Genomic DNA, 23,933 nt, shown 5'->3' on the forward strand with positions numbered 1-23,933 from the left:
TATGTCTTCATTTGTAATGGATGGATTTTGTTGGTCATTAGTAACCAGTTGATGATCCTCTTGCTTGTGCTGCCAGATCCATTTCACAAAGAGCAGGAAACTTATGCCTGGATTGTTACAGAGGTGTTTTCCCCAGATGACCTGCAGTCCCTCTCGGTGCTGTTCAGCACTGATAATGTGCATGCTCTCTGCTGTGCATTATGACAGTCTGAGTGACACACCATGCAATGAATAATAATGTGTCATAGCTGCAAGTAGTTAGAGCTTCCCTCACTTCTAGCACCTTGCCTAATGTGCCTCTCCCACACAGTTTTGTGACAAAGGGCTGAGATATATTTATATACTTGCTCTCATTTAACTAAAGCAGAAAGTCTTGTCGTTCTAAAGCTTAGCATGCTAGGTCTTCATCAGCATGGTTGCCCTGTAAGTATCCCACTTAAATACCTCAGAGAATCAAATCCCAAAGATGGGCATGGGTATAATACAGAACTACCCCAGAGAAAACATCAATCAGTTTGTTAAAGTAGGACTGTATATGATGCAGATGTTTGAAGGTTTCTGCAGCAAGGTATGAAAGAGGCATCTCAAATGTTTTCCCTGTCTTAGTATTAGCATATTCTGGAAATAAATTCATATCTGTGAATAAACTGTCTAATGCATATTCCCTCTGCATAGAATAGCCCCAGTCATTACGACAAGTTGTAGTTTGTTTTGAGTTTTTTTGGGTTTTTTTTGACTGACCAGCAGGCTTAATGACTGACTCATATCCTGCTATGCACTGCCTCCCACCTAATACCATAGTGACAAGCTGCTCGTTTTCTTCTGTTAAAAAGAAATAAGGAATAGAAATTAAGTCTTTCAAAAAATGGGATAGTCATCAATATCAGTATGATTAAACTGACATGGATGGTGCTGACTACCTGTAAGACATACTCCTTACCCCTGCAAGGTTACACATGGACCTTAAACATTTATCACCTCTTAATTTCTGTTATATTAGCAAGTAAAAAAAATGGTGTGCTTTTCTGGAAGGCTTTTAAACATGAAAACATATGGGAGTTAGCTGATTAATGTACTTAGATAAAATCGGTAAATCTCAGAATTTTCCAAATCCACATGTTTAAGCACCTTTTAAAATCCCTCTTAGAGGTTTTGTTTGTAGAATAAAGTCAGGTTTTGTGATGTTCTGAGATTGTTAAGAAAAGTTTAAATTGAAGAAATTCAGCAAGCACAAATTCTTGTGTCAACAATAAGAATATCTGATCTTAAACACATTAATTTAATGTGAATAATGCCAATGCTGCTCTGCCTACAAACAAGCAGAAAATCCTAAATTATCAAGTTCAAGGACCAATCTGCCTCTATCTCTATAAAAGTATATATTTTCCAATATCTAAAAGCTAGTTTATTTTAGAATATATATCTAAATTTTGTCAAATATTTGCTAGATTTTTGAAATGTTTTTTATATAAATGTCTATTTGTTTAAATATTTATGACCATAAAACCCCCATGCCAATTGCATTTAAACATTACCATTTGTCATGATAAACATGCATGCACATAGATTATCTGTCTCTATAAAAGGCAGAAACAAACCAATCTTTTTGATTCCTCTGTCTGCAGTACTCCTGCAGGAAAAGAAACAGCAATTTTCATACAATTCTGCAATTTTCAACATCTATATGAATTCTTGGAGAAATACTAAGGGAAAATAATTCTGTAAAAAAGATCATTTTGGAACCATTTATTTATTGTTTCTTTTAATATCAATAAATATCAATTGATAGATTTCTATTTTGTTTGTATTTATTTTCCTAAGAAAACTGAGGGCAGGAGCATTAAATAAAAAAAACCCAAAGTAATTTGTCTTTAATAATCATATTTCTGCAGAAACTTTTTAATATTAAATTGAAACAGCTTTACAACCATAATTTTTTGAGAGATTACATTAAACATGTTCTTTGAACCTAATATTTTCTTCTAAATTTCTCTTCCAGAAAAGAAATTCTAGTAAAATGTACTGTGTGTGCTTTAGGATTACAGATGGTTAATTCCTGCTTCCAGATCTGTGTCTTCATATATGGAGTTATTAAATGTGTTTTCCAAAAGTGATGACTCATTGTAGTTGGCTCATCTTTGGAGAGCACATTATAAATGGAGCTGGATTTAGCAAATATTGCTGTGCTACTTTTGAAAATAAGGCCCACTTGAAACAATTTAAGTGAAAGGTCATATCCCTTGATCTCCTGATTTTTACAAAATATATTTTCCATTAAGTTTTGAAGAACTTTTGGAAAATTTGTCAGCAGCCTCTTATTCTAAATTTCTTATTATTAGCCCTTACTGTTCAAAGACTATCAATACTGTGATTTTTGAAGCCAATAGTGCTCCTTATGTCTTAAATTATAGATTTTTTATATTTTATATTTCCACCTACATGCACAAAGGAGAGTAAAGCAAATACAATTTAACGGATATGCAGTCTCAATATAAGCTAGGAGAAAAGTGCAAGGAAAGAGAAGGTCTGAAAAACCAAAAAACATCCAGTACAACTGTGGATAAAATCCAGACTTTTGTGCATCACCTCTTCTGTGTCTGCTTTTTTTCCTGCACTCAAACAATATTATAATCATGATGTGTAGCTTCTTAAAACAATGCTTCATCCCTTACAGGTGTTTTATCCTGTTCATCACCAGAAATAGTCTCTTTAACAAGAAACTCTTCCCTAGACCTTGAAGATAAGATCTGATTCAGTAAGGTGAGTTTTGATTTAATACTGTACCATTCCACCTGGGAATGAAATTCAGAGAGTTTGTAGGAAAACTTAGCCTAAAGTATCTTTGAATAAAAAAAAAAAAGAAAACACAAAACAAAAAACCCAAAAAACTCTTAAATAATCATTATTCTTGCCATCATTTTCACCACTTGTGACTGACAGCATTTCTTAACTTTTTATCAGGATTTCTAACATGGGCTCAGTAAAGAACGAGAAAAGTTCTCAACCACAGTTCTTTTTTAGAATTTTCAAAAGATCCTGCCCTGATGGGGACAAAAATGTTTATTCATATTAAACCCATTTCCTCTCATTGACTCCAAATCTATAGAGTTACCTTTTCCACTTGTAACATTTCCAGGCCTTAAGTGCAAATCCAGTGAAAATTGGTCTTGGCTGTACTCCCACTTACACTGCTTTTTGAAATGGAAGTTATGGAATGACCTGTTATGGAGTAATCTTGTATTCTTTTTAGAAATGATACTACAGTGGCTAGACAGACTATTGGTCTGTTCTGGAGTGGCAGTAACCCGGTAAATTCCAAAAGAGTTTCAAGAGGCTCATCATTGTCTTGTAGTTTTTCATCCATCTCTTTAAGATGATACTGAAAGATGATTAGGTATTTCATCTGCTCTTGAAATGATGTAGAGTTTGAATGTCTGTGGAGATAGAAGGGAGAGCTGAGCACTTGTTGAGAAAATGCAGAGAAATCAAGGTTGAGGAGTAATTTTTTAAGTATGCTGTACCATAGTTCAGAACATTTGTGAGTATAAATACAGTGCTTCTTGCCTTCGTTCATTTCTAGGTCCTAAACTGTTCCCTGAATTTTCATCCATGTAGTTTAAGTCAACATCTGTCAAAGTACATTTATATTACAACACGCTCAAGAATCTTAAATTATTTGATATCAGGCATTGACTGTTAGGGTACAGAAAAGAATTACAATTATTTAGAGGGGTGGGGTTTTACCCTATTTGCTACCTTATATGTTCCAATTGCCTTGCCTGGTGTAGTGCACATCATGTGGTGATAACAGTGTCACACCAGGCACTGACAATACTGGGAAGCTTTACTCTCCCTGGTCCCAATAACAGTGACTCCTTCCTGTTTAACACATACTGTAAGTATTATTTCCATTTTACAGGTGGAGTGGCAGGCGTGCAGAGAATCAAATAGTCCATCTTGAGATCATGCAAAGACTCTGGAAATACAATTCCAGTGAGTCCTGGCTATAACACTTTTGATGCCCATATCACTAGCTGCAGTCCTACAAGCACCAAAGGTAAGAAATCAGGTCCTTATATACATTATATGCATTATAGTATATAATTAAATCCATTTGAATTTAGATAAATCTGAAAAAAAAAAGTTTATGTTTTTTTCTGGTGGCCAAGGATGAGCCATTAGTGATTCTGATGCCTTTTCCTGGTCTTGAAATCAAGAGTCATACACGGTTAGAAGGGGAAAAGGGATTTTACCTTGGTATTTATTTTAAGGATCCTTAGGTGCACACATCCAGGTCATATGCATCGGGATGCACCCCGCTGAATATATGCCCCAAAAGATCTGGCACAACATTATAGGTTTTACTAATTAGCATATCTATCAAAGATTCCCCAATGAGAGGCTCAAGTGAGCCCCCCTCCCCAAGGAGCCTTCCCCTGGATGGTTCTATCTTGGTTTACAGAATGTGTTCTGGAGAGGACCTTGGGGTCTGGGGCACACTGATCTCTAGGTACGAAGCTTCTAAAATGTTGAGTCTCTTAGCTTGACAAACAAGTCCAAGAATGTAGGGGAAAGCACTAAGAATACAGAAGTTGTAAAAAGGTATAACAGGGGTATAAAAGAAAAGGCAAAAAATCTTCATGGCATCAATTCAAGGGAAAAAAAATTAAAAAGAAGTGAGTAGAAAAAAATCACTTTGAACAAACAGGGTTTCTTTTCATATTGACAAATGAGGATGAATTGAAAGTTTGTTTGTTATGTAAGGTGATTCCACAATGTTGGACATAGAAATAGAAGATGCTGAAGATATTTAGTTGAAGTAAATTATTTTATATGTACCTGAAAAGAGATCTTGACAATTAAAGTTATCCTCTTGACAAATGTTATTTATCCCATGAAATTTTCTTCTTTTTTCCTTTTTGACAATTTGTCCTCTCTATGCAACATTTCTTTTCCTTCCCAATTTATTGAAAGCTGTAACTTTCTTTGCATGGTTAAAGCAAACCATTATGTTTTTTGTGATGAAAATTTAGAAGTCTTGAATGTTACTTTTTCTTTGGATCAGAAGTTAAATTTTAAATCTTTTCCTTGTATCAGAATTTCACTTTAAATGTATGTTAAACATGAGGATGAGGTAGGAAAATATGGCTGTTAGGTTGTCTCTCATTAATGTTTTGAAGCATATGTGGTTAAGATTTAATTCTCAATGTGTGGAAATTGTATTTTCCAGTCACAATAACTCAACAGGAGAAGAAATTAGGATGTCTGATAGATTCATCTCTGTGTCAAAGTATCATATTTTTGCTATTTAATATTCATTGAGGGAAAAAAGGCTGTCACACAATAAAGATATTATTTTCAAATTCATGCATCATTCCTGCCCAAGTCTAGTTGTCTGTATTCTTAATTTTTACATTCTTAAAAATTCAGTTTAAGAGAAACAGTCCTTCTTTTTCACTCTACTAACATTTTCCAACCCCAATGAATTTGTAATTCTGTGATTTACAAAACCAAACACATATTAAATGGGGCATGAATATAAAATGAAGGGCTGTGCTCTATTCTCATTTACACCTGCATTAATCTGGAGATGCTCCATTGAAATCAAAGGAGTTATTCCTCCCTATGGAGTGAATTCACAACAGCTTAATGTTAATGGCGCTCAGTCCTGGAAAGGAGAGAATTCATCTAGGTCTGAATTCTAAGCCTGAAATTAGTGGCATAGGAAAATGACAGGATTTGCATACTATTGTCAGGTTGTAGAGTGAAAACACTTGAAATTTTGTTCTAAGCCATTTTGTGATTCAGATTTTTTAATGTTGAATACAGTAGTTCATTTCAGTCAAAGGCACTCACATTTTTTAAGGAGTTGAAAAATATGCCCATTTCCAAAAACTGGAAATTGGAAGAGAAAAATACAAAGCCATACTTCTGCTGCTGCTGCTTCTCCTTATTCTTTAATAATAATAATAATAATAATAAATTTTGTCATAGGATAGGGCGTTGCTCATGCACTTCTTCCTTATCTGGAGAAATTAGTTTAAGAAAAACTTGGAATGGAATGTGAAAAAATTGTACTGAAGGGCCACGTGGCTACTATTAGAGATGCAATGTACTCTGATTTCAGGGAACATGTCCACAATCTATTTCTAACAAAATGAACATAAGTTAACTGTTTTTGAACAAACACATTTGGGTGCGTGCATGTAGTGAGGAGCTTTGGGACTCAAAATATTTGTCCTTCCATATTTTGGAAATAACTACAGCAAAAAAAAAAAAAAAACTTAGAGTAAAGATTAACGATGGTTTTCAAGAGGTCGAAGTCTAAGACAGACTTTGGAATCGAAGTCAAAGTTTGAAGTCACATGGAAAAAGATGCTCTGCAAAATTGTGGTATTATTTAAACCAGCAGAAATTTTGTCATTGGCCTCAGTGGAACCAAAATTCTGAGTACAAAGGAAACTTTTGCTGTTATTTTATTATGTGATTACTTTTGTAAACATGTGTAAAAGGATTACTACCCTAACTCTATTAAATGCTAGGTACCCTAAAGTCATGCTGCAACAAACTTAAAAGTTATTATCAACCCTAAAGAGTAAGCTCTTGGTAGGGGCATAATTTCATAGAAGTTCTAACATTAGCTATTTTTATATATTAAAATATATATAAAAGTAAAAATATTGTGTTGCAATTCTGACTAGGGCATACATATATATATATATATATATATATATATATTGCAAAACAATTCCAAAAGAAAAATTAGGAAAAGTTTAGCCTTTTCTGTTAGTAGTTTTTTTTCCTCATTTTTCTTTTCCTCAAAACATCACTCATTTTAGAAAAGAAAGACTGTCTGCTATTGCTGCGTTGAATGCTAAGCACATAATTCTCCTAAGCCCACAGTGAATAAGAGAAACTAAGAGCACTTTAGAAAAAATATTTTTACCAGTTAAGTATGAGGTTTCCTATTTTCCTTTTATGTAAATACTTCTACGGACTGTTGAATTGCAGAATCATAGAACACCTGAGGGTGGAAGGGACCTTCTAAGGTCCCCTAGTTCAACCCCACTGCTCAAGCAGGTTCACTTAGAGCAAATTGCATAGGACCATGTCTGGATGGCTTCTGAATGTCTCCAAGGGGGGAAGACTCCACAACATCCCTGGGAAACCTGTGCCAGTGCTCTTACTGTCATAATAAAAAATCATTTCATGATATTCAGAGGGAACCTGTGGTGTTTCAGTGTGTGCCCACTGCCTCTGGTTCTGCAGCTGGGCACCACCAACTCCTTCTTCTTTGCACCCTCCCTCCATGTACATGTAGACATTAATAAGTTTCCTCCAAGCCTCCTCCAGGCTAAGCAGCCTCAGTTCTTTCAGCCTTTCCCCATTGGAAAGATGCTCTGATCTGTTCATGCTGCTTTGTTGGATTCTCTCCAGTCTGTCCACCTCTCTCCTGTACTCAGCAGCCCAAAACTGGACACAGGACTGCAGGTATAATCTCTCTGGGGCTGAGCAGAGGGATCACCTCTCTCAACCTGTTGGCAATGCTTTGCCTGGTGCAGCCCAGGATACCATTAGGTCTCTTTGCAGCAAGGGCATGTTGTATGATCAGCTTGGGGAATTTGTTTTTCTTCTGCCTTACTTTGACAATATGTGACTCAGTATTACCGCAGGCCTGGGCCCTAGGGTATATTACCATGTCCCAGAGCTGTAGGGAGGAGGAGGAGAGAAGATCCAGCAGGCAGGAATTGTGCAGCAAGATTGATTTATTTAATTATTTTACAAACTCTTTTATAGACTTTTTCTTCATAGTCTAATTGGACCAAAGGTCAGCCACCCTTTGGGGGTGATTGGCTAAAATCCTAAAACATCCATTGTCAAAATATTTTTCTACTGTACCATAAACAAGACTTTTCAAGGTTGCAGGCAGCTTGGTTGTTTACGTAACTCTGCCACCTCTTCTGTGAGAGAGAAAAGTCTCTCAAAGACTTAGAAAATAGCAAGAAAATCCTTGCTAGCAGCATTTTTGTATCTACAACTCAGTTCCATAAGGAGAAATTCTAGAAAGCCTCTCTAAACAGCAAGCTTTTTTCACTGATGGATGGTTAGCATGGAAGATGAAAATTTGCACAAATGTACAACAATTCTAAATTTGTCCTATTAACCCAGCTGCACAAGGAACATGCAATAAACATACAGAAGTTTTGAGAACATGGTTCCCTTCAAATACAAACAACAAAGCCCACCATTCAGCTCCATCTTTACCAGAAACAATTGGTGTTATAATATTATGAAGAGATGAGTTTATTGAACAGTCATGTTCACATCCATGTGCCAAAATCATGTGCTGTGGTTTTACTCAGATTTTCCTGGAAGGAGGATATATTTTCTCTTATTTCTTCCAAGCTGCTATGATGCAGTAGAAATTACCTGCAAAACAAAATTTCTCACTAGAACTGACCCCCCTCCCCATGAAAATTAATAAATGAGGCAGTATCCATCAGCTGTTAATTCTGACAGTCATGAATGTGATTTTAGTGCTTGTTGTATTTAAAGAATTGAACAATAATCAGTGAAATCACATAAACAGGAAATTATGTATCGTGGGCTCCAATTGCAATAGAAAATTCACAGTCTTCCTGTGAGATTATGTATGATACATTTTATATAATCTGAGATTTTTAGGATTTCCATTGAAGTCATAAATTGATTAGTGAGCTTGATCCTAGATCTGTGCAGTCAAAAGTATGTTTGTCAGCAATTTTTATTTCCTTTTGGAAGTACTTAGCTGTAAGAGAATTCAAGTACTCTCTCCATATTCAAACAGATTCCTGTCAGCAAAGATAAATAAAATAGAAAGAATATTATGTTCCACAGTTTCCTTTATGATTTCTTCATGTTTATTTAAAAGGAAGGTGGGGCTGTCAACTAACTTAGGAAAATGTTGCCATTGCTTTTCACTTTGTCTGTAAAGTGGTCTGGTTTCACTGTTTTCTTCTCAAAATTTGGTTATGTTTATTCAATTATAATACTTCTCCTTCATTTGGGGTCAGAATCCTCTTCTCTTAGGCTTTAGCCATGTTTCTCTTCTACCAAGTGACTGAGCACTGTGAATATTTGGTCTTTTCCAGTGCTCTCTTCCAGTGTTAGTGATGCATAGAACTACAGTTCTATAACTTGCCTTGTCCGTCAGAAAGGAAAAGGTGTTTTATAACAATCTGTTGTTCACGTTTATTATGTGAAGATTTGCCAGTACATACATTTGAGTTTTGTTATCCTCCCATACTCAGGATTGGGCAAGATTAAAGGCAATATAAACCAATAGTGTTCGAAGGCAACAAGATATAATGTGCTACAGGAAAAACATAACTATTCTCTCCAGAACTAATGATAGCCTTTTAACATTGGATTAATTTGAGTAATTGTGATGGTACCAAAATATTTGTTTTAAATAGGTTTAAATAGGTTTTAAATGGCATATGTGACATATATGCTTGTAAAACAGATAATGCAATTATATTTTTTTATTTTGTTTATTGTAAGGATATTTACTTTTTCATGCAGCGTGGAACGTCATCTTATAAATATTGCAAACTAGATTGCTTCAAAGTTATGTTCTAAGAAGCTAATCATACTATCTTCTATGTTTATTAGGTGATAAAGCCTAATTGATGTATTAAAGATAACAAACTTTGAGACATCATATCAAACGTAGAGAGTATTGCAGTTTTGATACATTTTTTTGTTCAGTCACATCTATGCCAGCAAATATACTATCTTTGTATATAGAGAGATGTGTAATCTATTTGTATCTGTTAGAAATGGGTATTTTGATGTCATTTGAAAATGTGCACATTTTGATCATAAGTATGACTTTGTATCAACAGAGGTTCTGTAGCTGTAGCAGATGTTTGTGTCTTAGATTCTGACTGGATGCCCAAAAGTTGTGTATCTTCTGTACCTGATGCTTACAGATGTGTTTAATTCAGTTGTAGAAGCCTTCACTTTCACTCACTGGTTCTTTAATAGCAGCAGGAAATTGTTCAGGAACTTTTTAAAAAGACAGTGGAGAAAACTTATTAGACTGTGATGTTTTTATCCTTCTGGGAATAGGAACAACCTTGTAGTTTTTTGGATTTTGTGTAGTAAAAAGAAAAAGGCTCTTATAAGATGTTTGTAGACCCCAAATATACCAGCAGCATCAGTGAATAAGACAGGAACAAAATAAGCTCACCAACTGAGAAAAAGATTGTTACTTGTCAGCAGCTTCATCTCCTACCACATTTATAACCTTCCCCAAAAAACCCCAGAGACTTTTTTAGCATTTTTGAAAGACCTCTAGGTTTGGGTTATTTATTATTTCTACACACTCAGCCCTTTACCCATTCCAGGTAATTTTTGTTTGACATTGATTTCAGGCATAGTAAGATCAGATGCTAAATGGGCCTGGTTTCAGTTGCTTAACTTAAATCTAGTAGAACTTTCTCACCAGAAAGCCTGTTGAGTCAGTAGAATAAATCTGAAAGTCAATGTTAATTATTCAGTAAGTGTTACTTAACTCAATCAGCTAGCGTATGGATTTTATAATTCTGGAAAAACTTCTAATATGACATACAACTTATTTTATTTTATTTTCAAGTATGTCAATTTCACATGAAAGCTGAAGCCTGAGTAAGGATGCCAAACATGTCTTGACTATTTGAGAGAGAACTGAGCAAAGAGCTAGGTATATTATTATGTGCATGGAATAACTCAGTTACTGCTTAATATTGAAGTTTGCTATAATTACCATTAAAGCACCTGACTAATTCTTTTTTGGGGGTTGTGTGGAGGAGTTAGATCTATAAATAATATCTTTCTGATTTTGAGAGAGATAAATGCCAGCACGTACATCATCCGTATTCTGTTTCCATGAAGCGAGTAGAGTATCTGACCTTATACATGTAAAATATTCTGTAAAATTTACATTGAACTTAGATCCTCGAGAGAAACACAGCACAAGCCCAGTTCTGAGCATTTTAGGTAACATAGATAACTACATCTAACATACCTGGGTAGGCAGGTAAGAGCATAACATCCATGTGAGTACTTCAGTAACCCAAATTAGGGAGCCAGTTCAGAAAACTCCAGAATGTGTGTCAGAAGTCATTCTAATCAAACTGTGGCAGATTTGATAGGTGAGCCTAGATACTGCACTGTTGCGTGGCTGTCACAGCTCACTGAAGGCAGAACTTAAACTCACTGAAACCTTGAAGCCATTCAAAGGGCTTTTGCCCTTGAACAACTGCCAAAATGGAGTTTTAGGTAGTTTGTATGTGCATACAAGTTTCAAACAAGCATTGCTTTCTATAATAGGAAAACAGATTGTCTTTCAAAGCAAATTATTTTCACTATTAAAGTTTTTAAAAAGGTAACTTTATACCTTATTTCATATTACTATCGTGCCTTTGCATCTGTGGCCCGAGCTGGTACCTGGGAATACTGGTCGCTCTGTACTCCTTTTGCAAAGACAACTTTATACCTCATTTCATTTTGCTGTCATTTACTCTGCCTCAGCGGCTAGACTGGAACCTACGAATACTGGTTGAACTGTCAGAATCAGGCAGGCTTTTAAGAAAATGAGTTTTGACATTCCTTTCCTTTAGATGATCCCTTGTTTTTCAATTGCTGCTTTCTGACTTGGAGATTTCTTAAGGTTACCCAGAGTTTGTTCCCAGTCTGTCAAGCAGGTGGCAGCAATGCCACGTCGGAGCAGCTCCCGGTCCCTTTCCCTGACATCAAGTGTTAATGCAATTGACCAATCAGTGCTAAGATGATGGGAGGTAATTGGGTAATTGTATTTTACTGATCACAAGCAGAGAAAAGGGGAAGGGGGGGAAAGAAGAACAGGGGAGGGGGGGGGAAGAAAAGAAAAAAAAAAAAAAAAAAAAAACACCAAAACAATCACAACAGGGGGAGAGAACGGAAAGGGAGAAGGAGGTGTGTAGCCAGAGAGACCGGCCCTGGGACAATTGCAAATCCTAGGGTGCCACTGAAAGGTGGGGAGTAACAGAAAGCCAGAGCGACTGAAAAGCGGAGCTACTCCCAGCAACAACAGCAGCTGTCAGGAGCTGGATATACACATACATGCGTCCCTACATGCACACACAGGGAGAATTCAAGCTGAAGCTCGTAGGAGGAAGGAAGCGTCTCGGCTGTGCAAAGGGCTATGCATGTCAGGGATGAAACTAAAAGCTGAAAGAAGCGGCTGCGCTCCTGGGACTGTGTCATCTTGGAAGGGAGGGAGGCAGGAAGGAAGGAAGAAAAGGGGGAAGATAACTGGCATGTGGAAGAAGATGGGAGACTAACTCACTGCTGTGCAGAAGGGAAATCCAACTTGTACATCTGAAATACACCAGGCTCAGCTTGGAAATGAGATCAGACCTGCATTGAAACACAGAAAGAGAGGAAAAGGGAGGCAGAGACGGGAGAGCTTTTATCCTTCTTCCTGTCTCTCTTTCCCTCTCTCTCCTCAAAGAAGAAATAGAAGTTTATTGGTCTCGGTGCTTCTGGATTCGTATAGCTGCTGGACAAAAGATGGAGAGGAAGCTAAAATGAAAAGCAAAGGGTGCTTCTGAAATTTACAGCTAAGAGGACAAATCACATCGTCCCGGGTTTCTTTGTGCCCCATCGGGGGAGTTTTAATGTCTGAAGGATTTTGAGACGTGGGGGGGGCAAAGGCGAGAGTGGGCGTTAAAAATACCCATCCCAAGTGTTTAAAAAATAATGAGGTGATGGATTTATTCTTGACAGCTGGTGGGAACCTTGAATTTTTCTCTACTCCCTCCCTCCTTCATTTCATTTAATGTGAAATTATGAAATTGCAGAGGAGTTGGAGGGAAGGCAAAAGGATATAACGTGGAGTTTGAAACAAGGAGAGGGTGCTGATGCTGTGGATTGCTGGCTTCTTGCCGAAATCAAAAATCCAATTGCGCACTGGGTTGTGATTGGAAATCTAATCAGATCTTTCGAGAGGGGGGAGAAGGACTAAAAGTTTATTGTTTTGACAGACAGGAATAAAAAATTAAATGCTAAAGGAGATTCTTTTCTAAAGGAGTGTGGGGGAATAGAGAAAAAGAAGAATGGGATTCCCCATTCTAATGTGGAGACACATGGATTGGATAATTGATAGTGCAGCAAAGAAGGGGGAAAAAGAAAATTGCCTGACAAGACCTGGATCTTAAGTGTCACAACAAAATTACATTAAAAGAATACAGATGGAGGATTGCTTAAAAGGAAATACAGTTATTTCTGCTCTCCAGAGAAAAAACAAATAGAGAGCAATGGGGAGCAGTGGAGCCAGAGAGGCAGAAAACCTCAGAAAAAGGAAACTAGGCAAACGATCCACAGTGGAATGAAAAGTTTCAGAAAGGAAAAGGACCATTCATCCTCTGCAAGGATTTTTGTTTTTCTCCTGTTATTTTAAACCGCTATCCTTCAGTGAAGGCAACCATCAACATTACCACTACAGAAATTTTAAGCAGAAAAGTTGAAAGCCACAGAGAAAATAAAGGACAGAGAAGAAGAAAACAAAATTGCCAGAAGGGGAGAGTTCAGCAGTGTTGGGTTGGATTGGCACCTGTATGGACTGAAATTGCTGGGAAATTGCAATTGGATATCCTTTTTTTTATTTCCTTTCTTGTTTTTAATTTTGGTTTGGTTGCTGAAATGAAATAGTTTTCTAACCCCTCCCCCACCCTGGTTTTTCATAATCACTCGGATTTCCAGCTGGATAGTCTTTGAGGATACAGTGAGTACACTTTCCATTTTATTATTTTTTGGAAAAGGAAATGTGCCCCATTGCCTCTCTTCTTTCATCCTTATTCCTCTTTTCTCAGTCTTTCCCCCCACCTGAATAAAGAACCTGACTATATTTTGATAATGGCTGGAGGGGGGTGGTTGGGAAGAGAGAAGGGAAGGAATGAGGATAGAACTGAATTCTCACAGTAGCTCAAATTTCTAAAACTCGAGCCTTGGTAGGATGTTGCAGACACCTGCCTGTGTGTCTCTATAGCGTTTGTAAATGTTCACTAGCAAAGAAATCTTTTGAGAAAGCCTTTGCAGTGAGTGGGGGGTGCTGCCTGATTGCCCAGTCTCTACAAACGGATGCAAGTTGCATAGAATTAGATGCACAGAGGAGGTTTATTTATTTAGTAAGTGTTTAAAATAGTTCAAGGCTCTAATTGGAATGCTGGTGTCCAGTCTGACACTGCAGATCAATATGGTGTATTATCAGGAACATTTTATAATCAAGCAGGGAGGTAAAGGGTGGCTTTTGGCGGGAGTGGGGGGGTTTGGGGCAGGGGCTTTTAATGGATTTTAAAGATGCAGCTCGGAGAGAAATGGCATGTTTTACTCTCCTTTGCTAAGAAAGGACAGTGACAGGCAGTGAGAGGACATTCTTCTGTTGAAGGGGAGTTTAGGAAACTGCTGTACTAGCCACCCATGCCCTCCAGGTCTCCTCGGAAATTCTTTGTGATTTTGTGGTGAATCCTCCAGAGTCCCCTCAGACTTTCGTGGCAGTTGAAAGAGATTTACTTTGATTGACAAGCAGTGAGAGGATACTGAGGTGTTGAGAGATTTTTTTTATTATTATGCTGATAAATGAAAATAATTAAAAAGTGGCTTGTAGATGGTGGGGTTCACAAATTAGCAATGATGTGTGACAGACCAGTAAATATCTCTCCCTTCCTGAAGACATGTCGTGTGGGAGTGTGGAATAAAGGGAGGATAACATGATGTTTAAAATAGAGGTCCATGTTTTCCTGTGGGGAAGAGTGCTACTTCCGTCCCCTCTCCTGGCATAACTGCATAGCTCGTGGGTTGAGAGTTTTCTTTCTTTTTCTTCCCCTTCTGTCCTCCCTCACCTCTACCCTCTTCAGCCTTGGCCTTCACATGTTAAGGCTCCAGCTGAAGGTGTTAGGCCAGAACTGGTGCAGAATGAGAGGGAGAAACAACTAATTCAATGAGCCATTGAATAGGAATGGGTATTTCTTTTTTTTGGCAGGCAAGGTGCAGAACTACCTTTGCCACTCAGTTTACTTTTCTCTAGCAGCAATACTCTGGAGAAGGGGAAAGCAGTCAGGAGGGAAAGAAGTGTTGATAGATCCAGATTTTAGCTCTTTTATTTTCTAGCAGCGTTTCTCACTTCACAAGCTGCCTGCATGAAACAACACAAAACAGAACTGTAACTTCCCTGGATAAATACACAAATTAGTATTAGCCTCGTCCTTTTTCCCCCCCTTCTCCATTCACTTACATCACTACTGTTACTTCATGTAAATGTCCTGAATATTTTGGCATAATGGAAAGGAGAACTTTTCCCTCTCAAATGTGTCCCATGTGCTTCTGTTTGGAGGTCATGCCTCTTAAACATTGGCTACTTGAAAAGGATTAAGATTTAGGGTTCAATTCTGCTCCTAAGGAAATCTCTTGGAGTTTTTGTTTGGCCACGCGAACTAATCCGACCCTTTGTGTAGTTGTGTTCAGAAAAAGAAGGAAGCAGGCACAGCAAAAATTGTTCCTTCCAGCTCCAATTACTCTCATTCTTCTCAGTATAGCTAAATCGTTTTAGTATGAAGCACTTTAGCCTCCTTTTTTTTCTCTGGGCCCATGTTTCCTGCTGGGACATTAAATGGGTAATAAGTTTGTCAGCATCTGAAAATAAGTGCAAAACTCTCTCTTGTTTATTCCTTCATGTATCATGATAAGTCTGTGCCCTATTGTGGGCTACACTTACATCAGCAGTTGCAGTAACAGAAAAGCTAAATTTATGTTAAGCTGCTGCTCAGTAATTACTGAAGGAAAAAGAAGCTGGCTAAGGAAAAGGCATCTCCAAGCTTTTCCCTGGATTGCTGTCAAGTGAACACATAAACAGAAAATTTGATAGAGCAACTCCAGTTTTTGACAATAGAAAGCTGTCATAAGTTCCCCATTCATTTTGTACAATAACTAGCAGGAGTATTTTCTTGATGTGATAAGGAAGCACTGGGAAAATTTAGTCACCAGTTTGGGCTGAAATAGGCAAACCTTGTCAACATTAAAAAGCTAGGGATGTGTGTCTGCTTCCAAAGAGGCAACAGTTTCACACTTCAGTGAATCATTCACTTAATACAGTAGCCAAAAGACACATGGAACAGCCCAGAGTTTAACTCATTCGATATCAAAGTGGGAATGAGTATAGCATTTCTCAGCATTTGTGCTGAGGCTGATCCAGAGCCCAAAGGGCATAAAATACATAGCTAAAACCATCATCCAAGCATCCAGTTAAGTGAGAAGCAATATATCTGCTCAACCAGAGGCTGGAGCTGGTTGTCTCTGCTACTTCCCTTGCAAGTGTCTGAGCACAGGTGTGTCATTCAGTAGCATATGCTGGTCCTGAGGGTTGTCTCCTCTTCAAGCCATGGATATTTTTGGTAGTGACCCCAGGCATCTGGGATTTTGGAACTGTACAAGGAATCATTATGTGTATATTTAAGCCTTAAATGCTTGTACAGGAGGAAAGATAAAGCTGTATTGGAAGGTCTTGCTCTGTTTGTTCTAATTGTTTTCCAGAAGGTCAGAGATCACATACCTCGAACTTCAGTCAAAGTGTAAGTTATTAATGCAAAGGGGTGGCTGATCTGTGTCTTTTCTCATGTCAGGAATGATTTGCACTGATCTAGAGTTGAAGCAGGTTCAGTTTGCCGGAGTCAACTGTGTCACTATATCTCCCAGCCTGATACCTCTGACAAGTGAAAAACAGGCTTTTAGATTAGGTGAGACCCAAGAAAACATGCTGTAGATGTGAGCCAGTACAAGCAATTGAGTGGGACTGGAGAAAAACAAAGGGATTCCAGAGGTGTTGCTATGGCTTCCTATACGTAGGCTTTAAAATTATTTGCCTGTGACCTAAAAAGCTGTCTCACATTTGGCATGAAGATTCTTGCTGGTGCAATATGAGGCAGGAATATTTTGGATGGGGCTCAGGACAGGATTTTAGCACATTTTAAGAGAGCTTGGTGCTGGTGAAAATTCCCAAGCCAGGCTATCCAAGTTGCAGTATATTCCCTGAAGGAGTGCACTGTGCACAGCAGCACTGCGAGAGAGAGAGAGAGCCTCCATCTCGGTTTCTTGCCACAGTGGCTTCGTGTTGGCTTGGAGATGTGCCTTTGTTTCTGATGGCTAGTGAGGGAACAAGGGGAGAGGGAAGGGTGCTGGAATTACTGTTTTCAGTCTGGGATGAAAATTACTTTGAAGATATGCAATTGGCACCTACCAAGTATTTTCTAGAGTAGTCAAGCTGACTGGATTTCGGGTTACTATTCTCAGGGGCTTTTCAGCATTGCCAGCTGCTCTGTGAAAATCATAATGAAAAGCAATCCTCCTTCAGCCCCCACAGGACAACCCAGATGAGAAGGATTTAGGAACAGCAGCATCCATGCTGATCTGGAAGGCAGCCTTGCAGCATGCTTGAATCTAGCAGCTCGGACAAGGAGCTGCCCTTGGAAAGGATCCTGGCTCTACTTCCTCTCATGGCAGAAGACATTGGGGATTGACTTGTGACTCCTTAGAGTGGTTTATTTAATGATTCCATTCAGAAAAAAAAGGGTACCTGTTATTTAGCTGTACTATCGTGGTCATTTTTTTCTCCTAGAGGGTAGAAATGGGGACACAAGAGGGGAGAGATGATTATGCCAGTGGTGTGTTTTAGTTGCATATTCACAAGCTGCAATGCATGGAAGTGAATTAACGTGCAGTTCCTGGTAGGGGGTCTGGATACTTCGCTATCTGTTAGCAGAAAAGGCAAAAATCAGACGCTTGTGCATGCACACAATAAAAGAGGATCAGGATTTACATTTGGTATCCAAGGAAGCGAGAGCAGAATCCTGCAGGGCTTTCTGTTCATTGTTTAAATGTTGCCATAGCGATATCTCAGGGCACAAGTTACATGTTTTCCACTTCTGGAGTTGAGCTTTCCTTCTCTCCCTCTCTCTCTATCTCTCTCAATATTCTAAACTACCAGGAATACCTCCACAGCAGAACTTTGCACAGCAATAGGAAAAGGTGTTTGCAGGCTGCATTATCTGATGGCATATTGGTCTGTATGCTCTTCACTGATATTTTCTAATATGTTAGAAACCAAATTAGGAGGAAATTGTTGGATAGAAGTGCAGTGTGAGACTTGTTGTTAGGACATTGAGCATATTACAATACTTTCTGTAGTGGTGATATGTTAATTGGATGGCTGCAGGCAAGCAAAGTGTAGCAGTCGCTGACAATTAGAAACAACAATGAATTTTCCAGGACTGAATCTATTCCTTGGGCATATTAAAATGCATTTCAGGTATATACCATAGCTTGTGTAAATTTAAATACTAACACCACTGTAATTCTTGAAATTCTCTTTCCACAGTGCTAAGACAAGATTTACCTTTGCTGCTTGTGAAAGGGAGAGAGGCAGCATCAGATCACTGAATAAAATCTACTGTAGATTTGCTGCCAAGTTTGTACTTGTTATGTCAGGACTGTGGGGGAGCAATATAACCAGGAACCAGAAGAATTAAAAAGGAAATGAACTAACCCCAAAACAAAGCAAAAGATTCCATCAACAATTATTTCACTTGCAACTAGGTAAAGCTTACTCAGAAGTATCACAGCAAAATAAGTTAAATAAATGATATTTTCTCTGCAAACCAGAAGCAATTCAGAGCATTCATTAATGCTCTTTGTGTTTGAGGAATCAGTTATTTGACAGCTACGGGATTATGGGATTCAGACAGTCCTGTGCATTAAAATAATTCTCAGAAACATGGATGTGATTTCCTTTCATATTTGTATAGACAGTATTGTATGACCTTACTTCTAGAAGGCCCAGGAGTTGGTGCTTTTACTTCACCATACATATATCAGAATGATTGCCCAAAGGATCTGACCTGATGCTGAAAAACAGTGGTAGTAAGTTTCAGAAAGTATTAGTGGTCTTCAGATCTGCAGCACATTTTGATTTTGCTTACAAGCCCTTCTTCACTTTCATGGCAATAATCTCTTCCCCCACTTGCCATGTTATGTGGGAAATAAAGCCAAGCACATAAAGAGCCGGGTTATCGATGTGGGGTAGCAGCATGAGTCATAACAGTGCAGGTTTCCTCACACTGCTTATCATTGCACCTTAGTCATGGTCTTTAGATAAAGACTATCTTAAGACCTTAAGCACACTAACTCTGTTCATGTACTTTGAATTTACCCCAGAATCTTTGCAATGGGAAAAAGGTGGCCATCTGTGACCGGGATGGGGGGCACTCACCTCACTTCTCATGTGCTGTGCCCACTCATCAAATTACTGAAGTTCACCAGATTTTGGTTGTTTCTATTGGAACTTATGGCAGGGAGTAGAGGATAAAAGTTTCATCATATTGGATCTTCATCACCTATATACTAACATTTTACTTTCTTGTTAATCTCCAAAAGCAGCTATTAGTGGACCATTCATATAAGACAAGAGGATGACAATCTCTCCATGAACTGGTATAAGTGAGACTTCTGTCTTGCAGGAATTAATGGAAAGGATTGAGGTTTCTTATTCACTAATGCTCATTTTTTGGTCTTAATTCAGCATTGTAATGTTATGAGCTGATTCTGTAGCAGCTCTTCCATGCAACCAGTTTAATTCATTTTACATTCCTTTTTCTTCTGTTATTGTGAGAAGACAAACCCAGTTTTGCTCCAAGTGATCTCAATTGGATATTTAGTAATTACTTCAGCAGGACTGATCTTGCTCTGTAGGGTTTTGTTCTGTTTTTTCTTTATTTCCAGAGATAAATAACAGAATAAGTATTTATATTTACAGATATAAAAAGATGATCTGAATACCATTTTGAGTTAATATGCTGCAAACTTCCAAATTTCCAAAGGTTCCATGTTCCTTTGCCACCCCTGCTGACATTCCAGGTGTTAGTGCATTTTTTTTATCAGTGTGTAATGTAATAATTGATGAATTAATCTCACTGCCACAGCAATACCTCACCTTATGTTAACAAAACCAGCTGTTTTTAAAATTACATATTTTAGGTCTGAGTTCTTGGTGCTTAGGATGGTGTAATCTGTGTATTGACTACTTAAGTCAATAACTGAATATTGTGACACGTTATAATCAGTTTAACAAAAATGCTCGTTTTCCTTTTAAAATCTAGAAGAGTCTTTACATGGACAGAAAGAAGAAGGTTAAGGAATCATACTTTTTTGTCCCTCAATGCATGCAAGTTTCAAATGAAGTGTGCAAAAATATATTGAATTCCATGAGCTTCTTTGCCAAAGGGCATATATGCTGTGTTAAGGGTTCTTCACTTAGCTGTTTGGTTTTACAAGGATTTTCTTTGTCCCTACTCAGTTTGTGAGCCCTTATTGGCCAGGCAGATTCTTCTACAAGTGGTTATACATTATTTTTCCGGAGGAAAGCTTTTACATTTGTAACATCCTTTAAAGAACTGAGGTTCATTTTTGCTAAGGTTGTTGATGACACAGCTACTAGAGGGGAAGGATGGTGACCCCATTAACCTTTCAGGTTGCTCATATGCAGTGCACAGTCTACTACTTCAATAAGAGTTTTATTGCATTTAACGCCTTTGTGAATTTTGACTGTATATGGTGCAGGGAATTAAAACCATAATGGATTTGTCCTTTGAACCAGAAGGAGGTCAGAAAGCCTCACCTTCCGTGAATGCTCATGTTGATACCCCTCTTTCTGTAATGTACATTTTCCTGAGTAGTCTGGCCCTGAAGATTGAGTTACATACATTAAGTAAAGGCCTGGAGGTATCTGTTAAAGACTACTGAATCAAACCATAGTGGAGGATGGCTTAGTCCTTAGGTAACTTTGCATAACATGTGGAAAAAATAATTGCATTTTTTAATGGGAAATTTCAGGTTTGGGTATATATATGAAAATGTCATGCAGCAAGTAGTAGAATGTCATTACAAGTTGCAAAGAAGTATAGATAATAAATTCCTATCACAAAAGGTATTGCATCTAATTTAAAGTATCATCTAGATAAGATTTTTTTTGTGGCAAAGAAAGATGAAGCTGATGATTGCCTATGGCAAATCAAAGATGAAAATCAGTCAATGTTGCTGCTTTAGAAATACCTGTCTTCTAAACCCGGGGAAAATTATGAGAAAAAGTGATTGGAAAGGATATATAAACAGAAGGCTGTGAATATAAACTGGTCATTTTCTAGGAATATATTGTTTTGCCATAGAAAAAATCCAAATTATAACTTTGAGTCCGTCTGATACAAGGAAAAGGAAGTAAAAGTTTAATAATTAAACGAAAACCAATATCAAAATAAACTAGTACATAGTAGGGAAAAAAGAGGAAATCATAGAACAATCTCTATAAAAAAATAAGGTATAAGAGGAGTACAATTGATGTCATAGGAGAGAATTGTTGTGATTGTGTGGTAGTCTTAGAATACACCAGAAATAAGGGAGTATTGCCGTTGTTTTTGTTGGCCACATCCTGTGAAGAGCTATTGGCAGTAGTGATGCATAACTGTCAGAATAATTCAATTAATATTTCTATTCTGTATCTGGAAAAAAAAAACTATTAAAAAATTTTATCATGAAAGGATTTCAAGGAATATTTATTAGGGGACAAATATTCTTAAATCAACAGTTCTGTTTTACTTTTTCAAAAAATTGTCCCGAGTATGTATCTAGAAAACATTATAATGATACAAGTGAAACTTGCAAAGACTTGGTAACCATTTACCATTTCCCCTGACATAAATTTTAGGCAAAGTAACTGAAAATCCAATTCAGAATTCAACTGGTAGAAACTTAAGGCAGGTAGAAGTTTAGTGTCAATAGTATGGTATTATGGGAAGTATTCTCTATCAAGCAAACCATTTGACCCTTTTATACTGGCTGGCTGGTAGATAGAAGTTACCATGGAAATAAAGTACACTCAGACTTTAAAAAGCATAGGATTCTTAAGTAGCTTACAAGCACTTGTAAGATGTTTAAAAGTAAGTATTGTGAGGAAATATTTTTTAATGTATTATAAAGATGTTGTGATTCTTTTTACAATAATTGTACCAATGTTCTAGACAAATCATTGACAGAAAATATCACTTAATGTAAACGTAGAGCCTACAGTTAGCAAGATGACCTAGATAAGAACAGCTGTTAGGATGGGTATGTCAGGTAAACTGGGTGAATAAGATTAAGTGAGCTGAGACGACATTTCCCAAAACTGATGATGCTAAAGAGGAGAATTGAAAACAAAACCAAACCCGTAAAGTAGGAAAAAGCACAAATACCCCTCCAATAATAATAATTAAAAAAACCTACCAACCGAACAAACAAACGCAAAACGAAGCTTGAATAAGTGTCTAAGAGAAGCATGAGGCTTTTAAACATGAATGGCTGGACAGGTTAGAGAAATAGGGCAAAAAAACTTTTTTGATGCTGCCAGACATTGACCCCTTTCATTGCAGCCTTTGGTTTGGTCTGACCCAGCTGCTCTGGGCACTGTGAGGAGCCAACATCCATCTGGTGGAGTGACTGCACAGGGTGATCTGCACCTAGTAAGAGCAGGAATGAACTGGGAGATAGTATGGATTTTGTTCGATAGTATGGGACCACCCAGAGTTGGAAACCCATGTGTCGAGAGGCAGAGTGAGCCTGCTCATAACCAGCATGGCCTGTGAGGATATCTGAGTGATGTTGCTTTATGGGATTGATCATAGGAAGGTTTTTAAATTTTTTTTGGTATTTATTGCTGTTTTATAAGTATCTAGTATGGTGGTTTATTGTTGTATTGTTGATCCTGAGCTGGCAGTGAGTGCCAGTTAATTAAATGCCATTGGCTATAGTGATGTGATTTCAATCACATGAATTGAGAAGTTTTTCCTTGAGACCAAGTGAGGCAGCATGATAAATAAGACAGGCATACTGAGTGATATTGGATGCAAAATGTTACGTATAAGAAGAACAAATTCTGAATGAGGGACACTCATCTGTAAAACGAACTCTGAAAAGGATTTGAGATCACAACAGGCAAGAATTTCCACATGAGCTCCCACACTGATAGTGTTAAAAAATATTATGTCATGCCAGAGGAACAGAATAATGATTCTAACAATGTCAGTGAGAAAACTGGAATGCTGTTTGCATTTGAATTTGTCCACATTTTAAAAATTTTGTTGAAAATAATTGATCCACAAAAATATTCAGTGCTGAATAAAAAGGAAAATAATTAGTACTTGAACGTTAATCTATTCATTAAGAAACTCAAGAATTGATGTGATTAGTTTAAAAGGAAAAAAATGCATGTTTAAATATTATGTAATATAGCAAATAAAATTCTAAGAAGAAACAATAGATGAAACCTGAGGTCTCATAAATTCATATTAGAAATTACAGGATAATTTTAATGTTGAAAATAATTTACCATTTTTTAAATTAGTGGAGAGTTATTTTCTCTGTCTCTTGGAGTTCTCTTTGTGGAAGACAGTTGTAGTGAAATATGCCTTATAGTGTTTTGTATATTTTGATAATTCAGAAAGGCAGAGTAGATGATTCTGAGGTCCCTGTACCCTCAGCCTGTGATCTGCCAGTAAAAGGAACCTGGGCATCTATAACTAGGTTTCCAGTCCTGTCGTCCACAAGTATGTGTAGCTTGCTATGAGCAAAAGACCCCAAAGGATTCCACTCTGCAGTCCATCATTCCCTCTCTGCTGAGATTGCTATCAGAACACCAAAGAAGGTTTTCGGTCATCTTTATGACAGTACTCTGACTCAGTACCTCAGACTTTAGCTTGACTGGAAAAATGTCCTTTGAAGTCTGTGAATTTGTCAAATCTGAAGTGTTCCATAATGATGAATTTTGAAGGCTGTGCTGAGGGTGAACAAAT

The 23,933-nt window shown here is 37.5% G+C and overlaps 1 protein-coding gene across 14 annotated transcripts in view; it reads left to right on the plus strand.

Moving 5' to 3' along the window:
- LRRC4C (leucine rich repeat containing 4C) overlaps window positions 1-23,933 on the plus strand; it is a 498,265-nt gene that overhangs the window by 391,683 nt on the left and 82,649 nt on the right. For 8 of the 14 annotated variants that reach the window (XM_048306071.1, XM_048306074.1, XM_048306073.1 and 5 more), the window contains 2 exons: window positions 2,675-2,760; window positions 3,920-4,057. The gene's annotated coding sequence lies outside the window, so the exon portion shown is untranslated. Of the gene's footprint in view, window positions 1-2,674; window positions 2,761-3,919; window positions 4,058-11,918; window positions 13,790-23,933 lie in introns of those variants that run through there. The other 6 variants (XM_048306066.1, XM_048306080.1, XM_048306079.1 and 3 more) reach the window with 2 other exon arrangements.

Source organism: Corvus hawaiiensis, chromosome 6 (assembly GCF_020740725.1).
Source record: "Corvus hawaiiensis isolate bCorHaw1 chromosome 6, bCorHaw1.pri.cur, whole genome shotgun sequence".
NCBI lineage: Eukaryota > Metazoa > Chordata > Aves > Passeriformes > Corvidae > Corvus > Corvus hawaiiensis.